This window comes from Arachis ipaensis, chromosome B7 (assembly GCF_059453495.1).
Source record: "Arachis ipaensis isolate K30076 ecotype BB chromosome B7, ASM5945349v1, whole genome shotgun sequence".
NCBI classification, from domain to species: Eukaryota; Viridiplantae; Streptophyta; class Magnoliopsida; order Fabales; family Fabaceae; genus Arachis; species Arachis ipaensis.
The window spans coordinates 48,631,496-48,640,435 of NC_142442.1; the positions used below are offsets into that span (position 1 = coordinate 48,631,496).

Here is an 8,940-nt window from a genome sequence, read left to right on the forward strand (position 1 = left end):
AAAAAGGACCATAAAAGAGCATAATCTCATTTGATCATTGCAATTCATGCATTATTTGATGAATATTATAGTACATTGCTTTGAAATAAGTTTGTGCTAAATTTCAGGTGAAAAAGGCATCAAAAAGGGGAAGAAAACAACAAAACAAGCTGGGCGTGTGAAACTGGCGTGCCACTTGGAGCAAACGCCACAAAAATGCACTGGCGTAGCACGCAAGGAGCTGGGCGTGGCACGCCAGTACTGAAGTCTAGAGGGGATTCTCAAAGCAAATACATGGGCGTGGCACGCTAGTACAATTTTCCAGAGAACAACAATGAAGGCCACTAAAGGGGCGTCCACCACTTGAGCCATGGGCGTGCCACTTGGTATCGAAGGCGTGGCACGCCAGCTTCAAAAGTCACTTGGGCGTGCCACTTGATGAGTCAGGCATGGCACGCCAAGCTTAAGAAAGCCACAAATGAATGGGCGTGCCACTTGAGCAGCATGGCGTGGCACGTTAGTACAAGATTCCAGAGAAGAGGTTGAAGGCAAAAAAGGCCTGGGCGTGCCACTTGAGATCGAAGGCGTGGCACGCCAAGCTTTTACCCTCACTTAGGCGTGCCACTTGAGCATCTAGGTGTGGCATGCCAATGTACAAGGAGGCCAAAGCAAAGGTTGGGCGTGCCACTTGGTATCGAAGGTGTGGCACGCCAGCTCAAGATTTTCACCTGGGCGTGCCACTTGAATGCTGGGCATGGCACGCCAGCTACTGGAACTAAGAGGAACAATGGGTGTAGCACGCTAGACCCTGGGCGTGGAACGATAGTTATATGTTCCAGAGAGGGAGATAGGAGGCCAACCATATGAGCGTTCCACTTAGTATCGAAGGCGTGGCACGCCAGCTACCAATTTCCACCCAGGCGTGCCACTTGAGTCTCAGGCGTGGCACGCCATCATCACCAATCAACCAAGAGAAGAACTGGGCATGCTACTTGAGTTCTGGGCATGGCACGCCAGCGAAGGAGCCAAGCACACAAATGGGTGTGGCACGCCAGAACCTGGGCGTGCCACGCTAGTTCAGTTTTCCAGAGAGGAAGTCCAAGCACACATAATGGGCGTGGCACGCCAATTCAACTTTCCAGAAGCAAGAAGAAAAGGGAGAAGGCCTGGGCGTGCCACTTGGGCTCGAAGGTGTGGCACGCTAGGGAGGCTAATGAAGGAAGGCGTGCCACTTGAAGAGTTGGGCGTGGCACGCCAAGTCAGATTCAGAGTGGGCATGGCATGCCACTGAAGCGCCAGCCACACGCCAACTAGGAAATCACGTTTATTGAGTTTCTTTTCCCTCCAAATTGTATTTTTCTTTTCACTTTTGTAATTCCTTTATTTTTCTAGTGCTAGGAGTAGTATAAATACCCCCAAAAGATACTGAAAAAGGGGGGGTTAAGCAGTTGGAAAGCTAAGTTGTGGAGTAGAGCTATTAGTTAGATTTACTTTTTCACTTTATCATCTTCTCCATCTCTTGTACTTTTCTCTGAGCTATGAGTAGCTAAATTCCCTCTCATTGAGAGAGGGAGCTCTGTTGTACTTGATGGATTAATGATAGTTAATTTCTTCTTCTTTTCATTTTCTCTTTGATTTGCTAGAAGGAATTTCGTTTTAATGCTAGTGTTCAATTATCTTGGAAAAGAGATTGAATGAAAAATGGGTTTCATGGGAACCTTGGAAAAGGAAACATGAAACCAAGCTAGAAATTCCTTCTCACACTTGAGTAGGATCTGGGTTTTGGTGTTTGGATATGGTGACATATAATCCTCCCTCTACTTGGACCTATGATGATGTGTGGTATAGTCAGGGACCAAGCATATCTCTCTTCATGAGTAATTAGACCAAGGAATTGGCTATTGATCAAGATCTGAGAGATTGAGTCACCAAGGGATTGGGGCTCAATCAATCATGATTGCCAAGAGGTCAATGAGTTGCATGATTGAAGAGGATATGAGCTGGATTTAATCCAAAGAGACAACATCTCCTGATCTCAATGAATTCCCTTATTCTTATCTTCCACTTTCTTTATAGCTTTCTTTATATTTTGAAAATCCCCATTCTCATTTACAATTAAGTCATTTAAGTTTCTACTCTTTATATTCTTGCCATTTCCATTTCTGCACTTTACTGCTTTTCTTTACTTTTGAGTCATTTATAATTTTGCCGATTTACAGTTCTGCAATCACAATCTATTCTGTTTAGCTTGACTAATTCATCAATTAATTAAAATTGTTCAAATCTACCAATCTCTGTGGATACAATCCCACTCCACTGTGGGTTATTACTTGACGATAATTTTGGTGCGCTTGCCAAAAGAAAGGATTCATCATTTTTATATGGGGAGTGAATTCGGCTCATCAAGTTTTATAGCGCCGTTGCCGGGGATTAGTTTGAATTTGACAATGATTAAATTGATTGGAGAGCTAGATTAAGCAATTTAATTACCTTGATGTTTTTCTTTTAGTTCTTTAATTTTTCTTCTTTCCATTCTGTTTTCCTTTTACTTTGATTATTTCAGTTATTCATTGTTCATATTTCCATTCTTCTAACTGTTTGATTAATTGCATCAACTAAGCTAACCACTAATCTTGACAAGAGTGATTCCTTCACTTGCCCTCTGCTTGCTATTTATTGAATGTATGACAGGTAGAAGGGGAGAAACTTCATCTTCCTTCGATAGTGAACCTGAAAGGACCCTCCTTAGATTAAGGAGGGAAGCAAGATGCAAAGGCATAGTTGGAGAGAAAGTAGTGGGGGAAGATCTGAGAACCACTATGGAGGAAGAAGTGCATAACAATGTTGGAGAGGATGCTGGCAATCATGTTGGGCAGGAGAGGAGAGTCTTAGGCTCCTACATCAACCCAAATCCAGGAAACTGTGGCAGCAGCATCCTCAAACTAACAATCCATGCTAACAACTTTGAGTTGAAGCCTCAACTCATCACACTTATCCAGAATAATTGTTCATATGGAGGGGGAGCCCAAGAGGACCTAAACCAACATCTCACTACATTCTTGAGGATTCGTGACACTGTAAAGTCCAATGGTGTACACCCTGACACCTACAAGCTACTTTTGTTTCCTTTCTCACTCATAGATAAGACAGCAAAGTGGTTGGAAGCATTTTCCAAGGAGAGCCTAACAACATGGGATGAAGTTGTGAACAAATTTCTAGCAAGATTTTACCCTCCACAGAGAGTCAACAGGCTAAGAGATGAGGTGCAAACTTTCAGACAGCAAGATAGTGAAATACTTTATGAGGCCTGGGACAGGTTCAAAGATTTGACAAGGAAATGCCCACCGGATATGTTCAATGAGTGGGTACAACTACACATCTTCTATGAAGGGTTGTTATATGAGTCAAAGCAAGCAGTAGATCATTCTTCAGGAGGCTCACTCAATAAGAAGAAAACCATTGAAGAAGTCATAGATGTCATTGAAACTGTGGCTGAGAATGAGTATTTCTATGCTTCAGATAGAACTCAAAAGAGAGGAATAATGGAGCTCAGTTCAATCACTACAAAAAAATATGATTAAAAGGGCACTAATATTACGGCAATGTTACTTAACTGCCGTATTGTTGGTTTATTTTAACATTTCTCTCTTATGTCATAATATCCTTGTTAAAAGCGCTACATTTTGGCGTTTATACCCGCCACTGCAATTGTTTTAATGTTTTTTTTTATAAAACTAAAAGAGAATATGAGAGTGAAAGCAAGTGATGCTTTTCAACATGTGAGAGGGAGAGTATACGAAACCCTAAAATTGCCGTTGTTCATCTCCACGCGAGGAAGCCATTTTTGTTGATCTAGTTTTCCAGTTTTGATCTGAGGGTTTGCCGTCACGATTCATCTTCACATTGCTGCAAGTGACGCTGTTATTGCTGCCTGCGATTGAGCTTCTATGATCTGGTTCTTCAACTTCGATCTGAAGTTTGCCACCGCCACAAGCGGTGCCGTTGTTGCTGGCCTCCAATTGTGCTTCTGTGATTTGGTTTTGCTATTTTGTGAATTATTAATTACTAATTTGATCTACTTCATCTTTTGATTTTTCTTTCCTCTTCATACTTTTAGATCTAGTTCATGCTCTAATAGGAAGAAATAGAGAATGCCTGTTCTTTTTTCTTATTGTGTATTTACTTTGATTTATCTTCTGCGTTATTGTTCTTGTTGAGGAGGGTGCCAGAGGTGGTGGAATTTTACCACATGTTCATGAGGAGAGAACTGTCTCGACGCGAATGTGATAAACCACTATTTTATGGTTTATCTTGTGCTTAATTGAGTGGATTTTATCAACTCTTTACCCACTTATTCATACTATTTGCATGGTTTTACATTTGCCTTCCTAACTATGTGTTTTGGTTGAAAACATGCTTCTTTGGCCTTTAAATTGCCTATTATTAATCCTCTCTTATTACCATTAGATGCCTTGATATATGTGTTAAGTACTTTCAGAGATTATAGGGCAGGAATGACTCAGAGGATAGAAAGGAAGCATGCAAAAGTGGAAGGAATGCAAGAAGTTGGAGGAACTGCTAAGCTGTACAGCCTGACCTCTTCGCACTCAAACGGCTATAACTTTAGCTATAAAGGTCCAAACGATGTGGTTCTAGTTGCGTTGGAAAGTTAACGTCCGGGGCTTCGATTTGATATATAATATGCTATAGTTGCTCTGACGCTAGGTGATGCGACCGCGTGCTCCATGCGGCCGCGTCGCAGTGACGGAAATCAGCGTATTTGAATTCTTCTCCAGTGATTTCTGGGCTGTTTTCGACCCAGTTCTCGGCCCAGAAAATACAGATTAGAGGCTATAAAGTGAGGGAATACATCCATTCAAAAACAGGCTTTCACATTCACAATTTTAGGAGTAGATGTAGTTTTTAGAGAGAGAGGTTCTCTCATCTCTCTTAGGATTAGGATTTAGGACTTCTCTTAGTTTTAGGAGTGACTCTCAATCCCAGGTTCAATGTTCTTTTATTTCTTTTCTCAATTTTGTTATGACTCTCTATGTTTAGATTGATTTTCTATTTAATATATTTTGAGGTATTTCAGACTTATGATTGCTTTCTTTTATTTATATAAATAATTTGGATTTTTCCCTTTTGGCTTGGGTTGAGTCATTGGAGACTCTTGAGTTATCAAACTCATTGTTAATTGAAAATTGGAATTCTTCAAGAATTAATTCGAGTTCCACTAACTCTGACTTTTCCCAAGGAAAGACTAGGACTTGAGGAATCAGAATTAATTCATCCACTTAACTTACCTTCATAGTTAGAGGTTAACAAAGTGGGAGAAAAATCCAATTCTCATTACAATTGATAAGGATAACTAGGATAGGACTTCCAGTTCTTATACCTTGCCAAGAGTTTATTTTACAGTATTATTATTTTATTATTACTATTTTTTTGTTCAACATACTGCTTCCTTACTTCCATAACCCCCAATTTACAACTCATAACCAATAATAAGAACATACCTCCCTGCAATTCCTTGAGAAGACGACCCGAGGTTTAAATACTCGGTTATCAATTTTAAAAGGGGTTTGTTACTTGTGACAACCAAAACTTTTGTAAGAAAGGTTGATTGCTTGGTTTAGTAACTATACTTGCAACGAGAGTTTACTATAACTTCTAAACCATCAATCTTCCACTCTTCAGAATGCATCTCCAACAGAATCATGGAGGCAGTGCCAGCCCTGGCAAATGCACGTGACATGATCGATGAGATCGAGAACTGCTCATCTCACTTGCTCACAGTAAGTGCTCTTTATTTTTTTTCATTTTTCGCTAAATTTACAGTTATACCCCATGATATTGTGGAAATCAACTAGTCAAGTCAAGTTTTGATTTCGCGGTACGATATTAGGGTTTTGATTCTTTGGTGCATGAGTATGAGACTGATGGATGAGGTTGAGAAGGAGTGCTATGTTATGTTAAAACTTATATGTTATGTTAGATTTGAATCTGGAAATAAAATATGAAAGAAGTTTGTTCTGTGAATTAAGTTTCCAGTTTCTACTTGGTTCTTCTTGCTGTTTTCTGTAATTAAGACAAGATGTTCAAGTCATCTAATTATTCTAGAGGTACAAATCTTAGTGCTTTTTAGGATTTTTATTTAGAATAAAATTTTTAGATAAATTCATAGTTTGTGACAAATTAGGTGTGAATTAAAAGTCTTTCACTGCATATTAAATTCTCTATGATTGATTATGCAGGCCTTAGAATCTGGCCAGCTAAGTCCAGGTGGAATAATCACTGAAGGGAGTGCTAGTAGCACTTCCATTAGCATTGCCATGGTTGCTCCTGCATTCGCATGAAAATCCCACGTTGTTATACCCAATGACGCCGCCATTGAGAAGGTAGGTACTTTTGTTATTCTAGTTAAGCATGCTAATTATACACTATTAGGAGTCATTATCTTGTAACATTTTGCATGTCATTATAGAACTGCTAGATTAATCTTGACAAAGTGAAGTTTTTGTCTATCAAGTTAATTTAGTTTAACCATGTTTCTTCTTAGCTTCCCCACTATTACTGAAACAATTTATTTACTGTATTGGAATCAAAATTTCAGTCTCAAATAATTGAAGCCCTTGGGACAACTGTTGAAAGAGTAAGACTAGTGTCAATTACTCACAAAGATCACTAGAAGGGCATCTAAAGAAAATGTAGCAGCAGGCATTAGTGGCATTGTGTCTGGTATTAGCAGTTTTCTTTAGGTTCATATCCCGTTCCTCTACCGTCACCTTTGCAACAATGCGATTCTGATTATGGACCCTGCTTGACATTTTAGTTTTATGCACAACAAGAAAAGAATCCAGGGATCAAGTGCATCCTTATAGATCCTCCTGGTTCCAGTTTGTATAATAAGGTAACGAGAGGAGTTACGTATACCAAAGAGGAGGTAGAAGGACGAAGACTTAAGAATCCATTTGACACCATAATAGAAGGAATCAGAATTAACAGGATAACAAGGAATTTTGCAAAGGCAAAGCTTGATGGGGCTTTTCGAGGCACTGATCTTGAGGCTGTTGAAATGGCTAGGTTGTAGTTTGTATCTTACTTATCACTTATTTATCTTATTTTCCTTACTCAGAGATGATATGTTGTTTCTTTCTTCTTCTTTTTTATGTTCATGCCAACCAGAAGACATGATGAAAGAATTTTGAATCATGGACATGAATATTTTACTTAATGTCGGCTTTTTAATGTATTAGGTTCCTCTTGCCCGAATTCATCATCCAAGGGATCTTCTGCATCACCAATCTTATAGCTGGACATTGGGTTATATTCTTGATAGGACTCCCTTGCATGTATTACAATGTGAGATTGTAAGTTCATTTTTCTTACCTTCTCATCAAGACTTGTTTAATTTTTGCGAGGACACTTAAACTTCTTAATCTTGTCATATTTATGCAAGCTGAATAAAACTAAAGAAACATATCTTTTTTCATGTCTTCGATCATTTATAAAATTGGTAATAAAATAACTTATTATTTTGACATGAAACTTTAAGTGGACCAATATATAAAGACACTGCTTATATTGAAATTGAATCAATACAACACTCTTTTATTTAATTGCAAATATGATGCATATAAATGTATAAATGTTATTTCAGTATGCTTTTCGATTTCTCATTATCCTTATTGTGAAGATTTAGAAACATAGAGACATACATAAGATACTGATTCATTGATTGTACTAGTGATATGATAGTTGTATGCTTTCTTTGTTGGGTGTCTTGCATAAAACAATAAGAAACTATATTCTATTAAAGATGCAAACTTTGGTTATGATTTTGCATGGAAGAGTTGTCTGTGAGCCTTAAGAACATTGCTGCATTAAAATACAATACAATACATTACATTACTAGATTCTAATGTCTTCTTTATTGTGTTTTTGTTCTTTTAATTACTATTTTTATGTTATGAAAATAACCTCAGATTAGGTGTGGGTGTCTTGAGCAATAAAGACCATAAGCTAGAGGCAGAAAAGACAATGCAAGAGTTGATCACACTAGTTCACAATGCTGTAAGAAAATTTTAATTTTAATTTAATTTTGTTTTGTTTCAATGAAAAAAGCACATGCATCCATTATTTTTTTTTTCATTTTATTGTATTTGGTTCTTACTTGAAATAACTATATGTTCTTCTTTCGGTGCAGGAATTGTCTAATGTGTTAAGTGCATATGACCATTTTAAATAAGATTAATAAGAAAAGCTTAAGGAGATGGAGTCCTTAAATCTTTCGTTAATTTTTATAATTTTTAATTTAATTTAATTTTATTTATTATTTTTTTGTTGTATATAGAGGATTTTCTATGTGGCTAAAGTATGTTCCAGGAATAAATTTTAAAACAGACAATGAATCTTTCAAGGTGTGCCACATAATTAAATTCAACATCTTCTTTTCTTTTTCTGATGAAGATTGTGGGATTGATGAAGAGTGAAGATCTCTTGGCCAAAATTGGTCTATTACGTAAGTTTTCTAATTTCTCACTATGTTTATTGGGTTGTAACTATTAGAAGGAGACTTATTTTTATTGATTATATCAACATTGCTCTTTTGAGTGTTACAATGAAAACAAAAGAATGAGAAAACATGCATATAATTTTCTTCAATGGATAACATCAATTATTTATAGGGTAGGTAAAGATCTCCTTAGGACTAAGGATTGGAATAGGTTACAGTGTTCTGTATAATAGTTGGAAAAATGTAAAAATCACTTTACTAGCTTAAGTGTTTTACTTTTCTGATCATTAAAGAGTTTTGGTATTGCTTTTTCCTTGCTTAAGCTAGTGCCAGTAGCTATGTATCTATTTCATTGCTACCAATTTGTGAAGTTTAAGTTCATTTAAATAAAGTAGAAAATCATAAATAAGAAAGCTTATTTTCATCATTTGAATGCAAAAGGA

The 8,940-nt window shown here is 37.4% G+C and overlaps 1 non-coding gene across 1 annotated transcript; it reads right to left on the reverse strand.

The window, feature by feature from the left end:
* Positions 1-3,227: 3,227 nt before the first annotated feature.
* LOC148551084 (small nucleolar RNA R71) lies at positions 3,228-3,334 on the reverse strand. The gene has a single exon (XR_015893838.1). It is a non-coding gene; the product is annotated as a small nucleolar RNA R71 (small nucleolar RNA).
* Between the last annotated feature and the right edge of the window lie 5,606 nt (positions 3,335-8,940).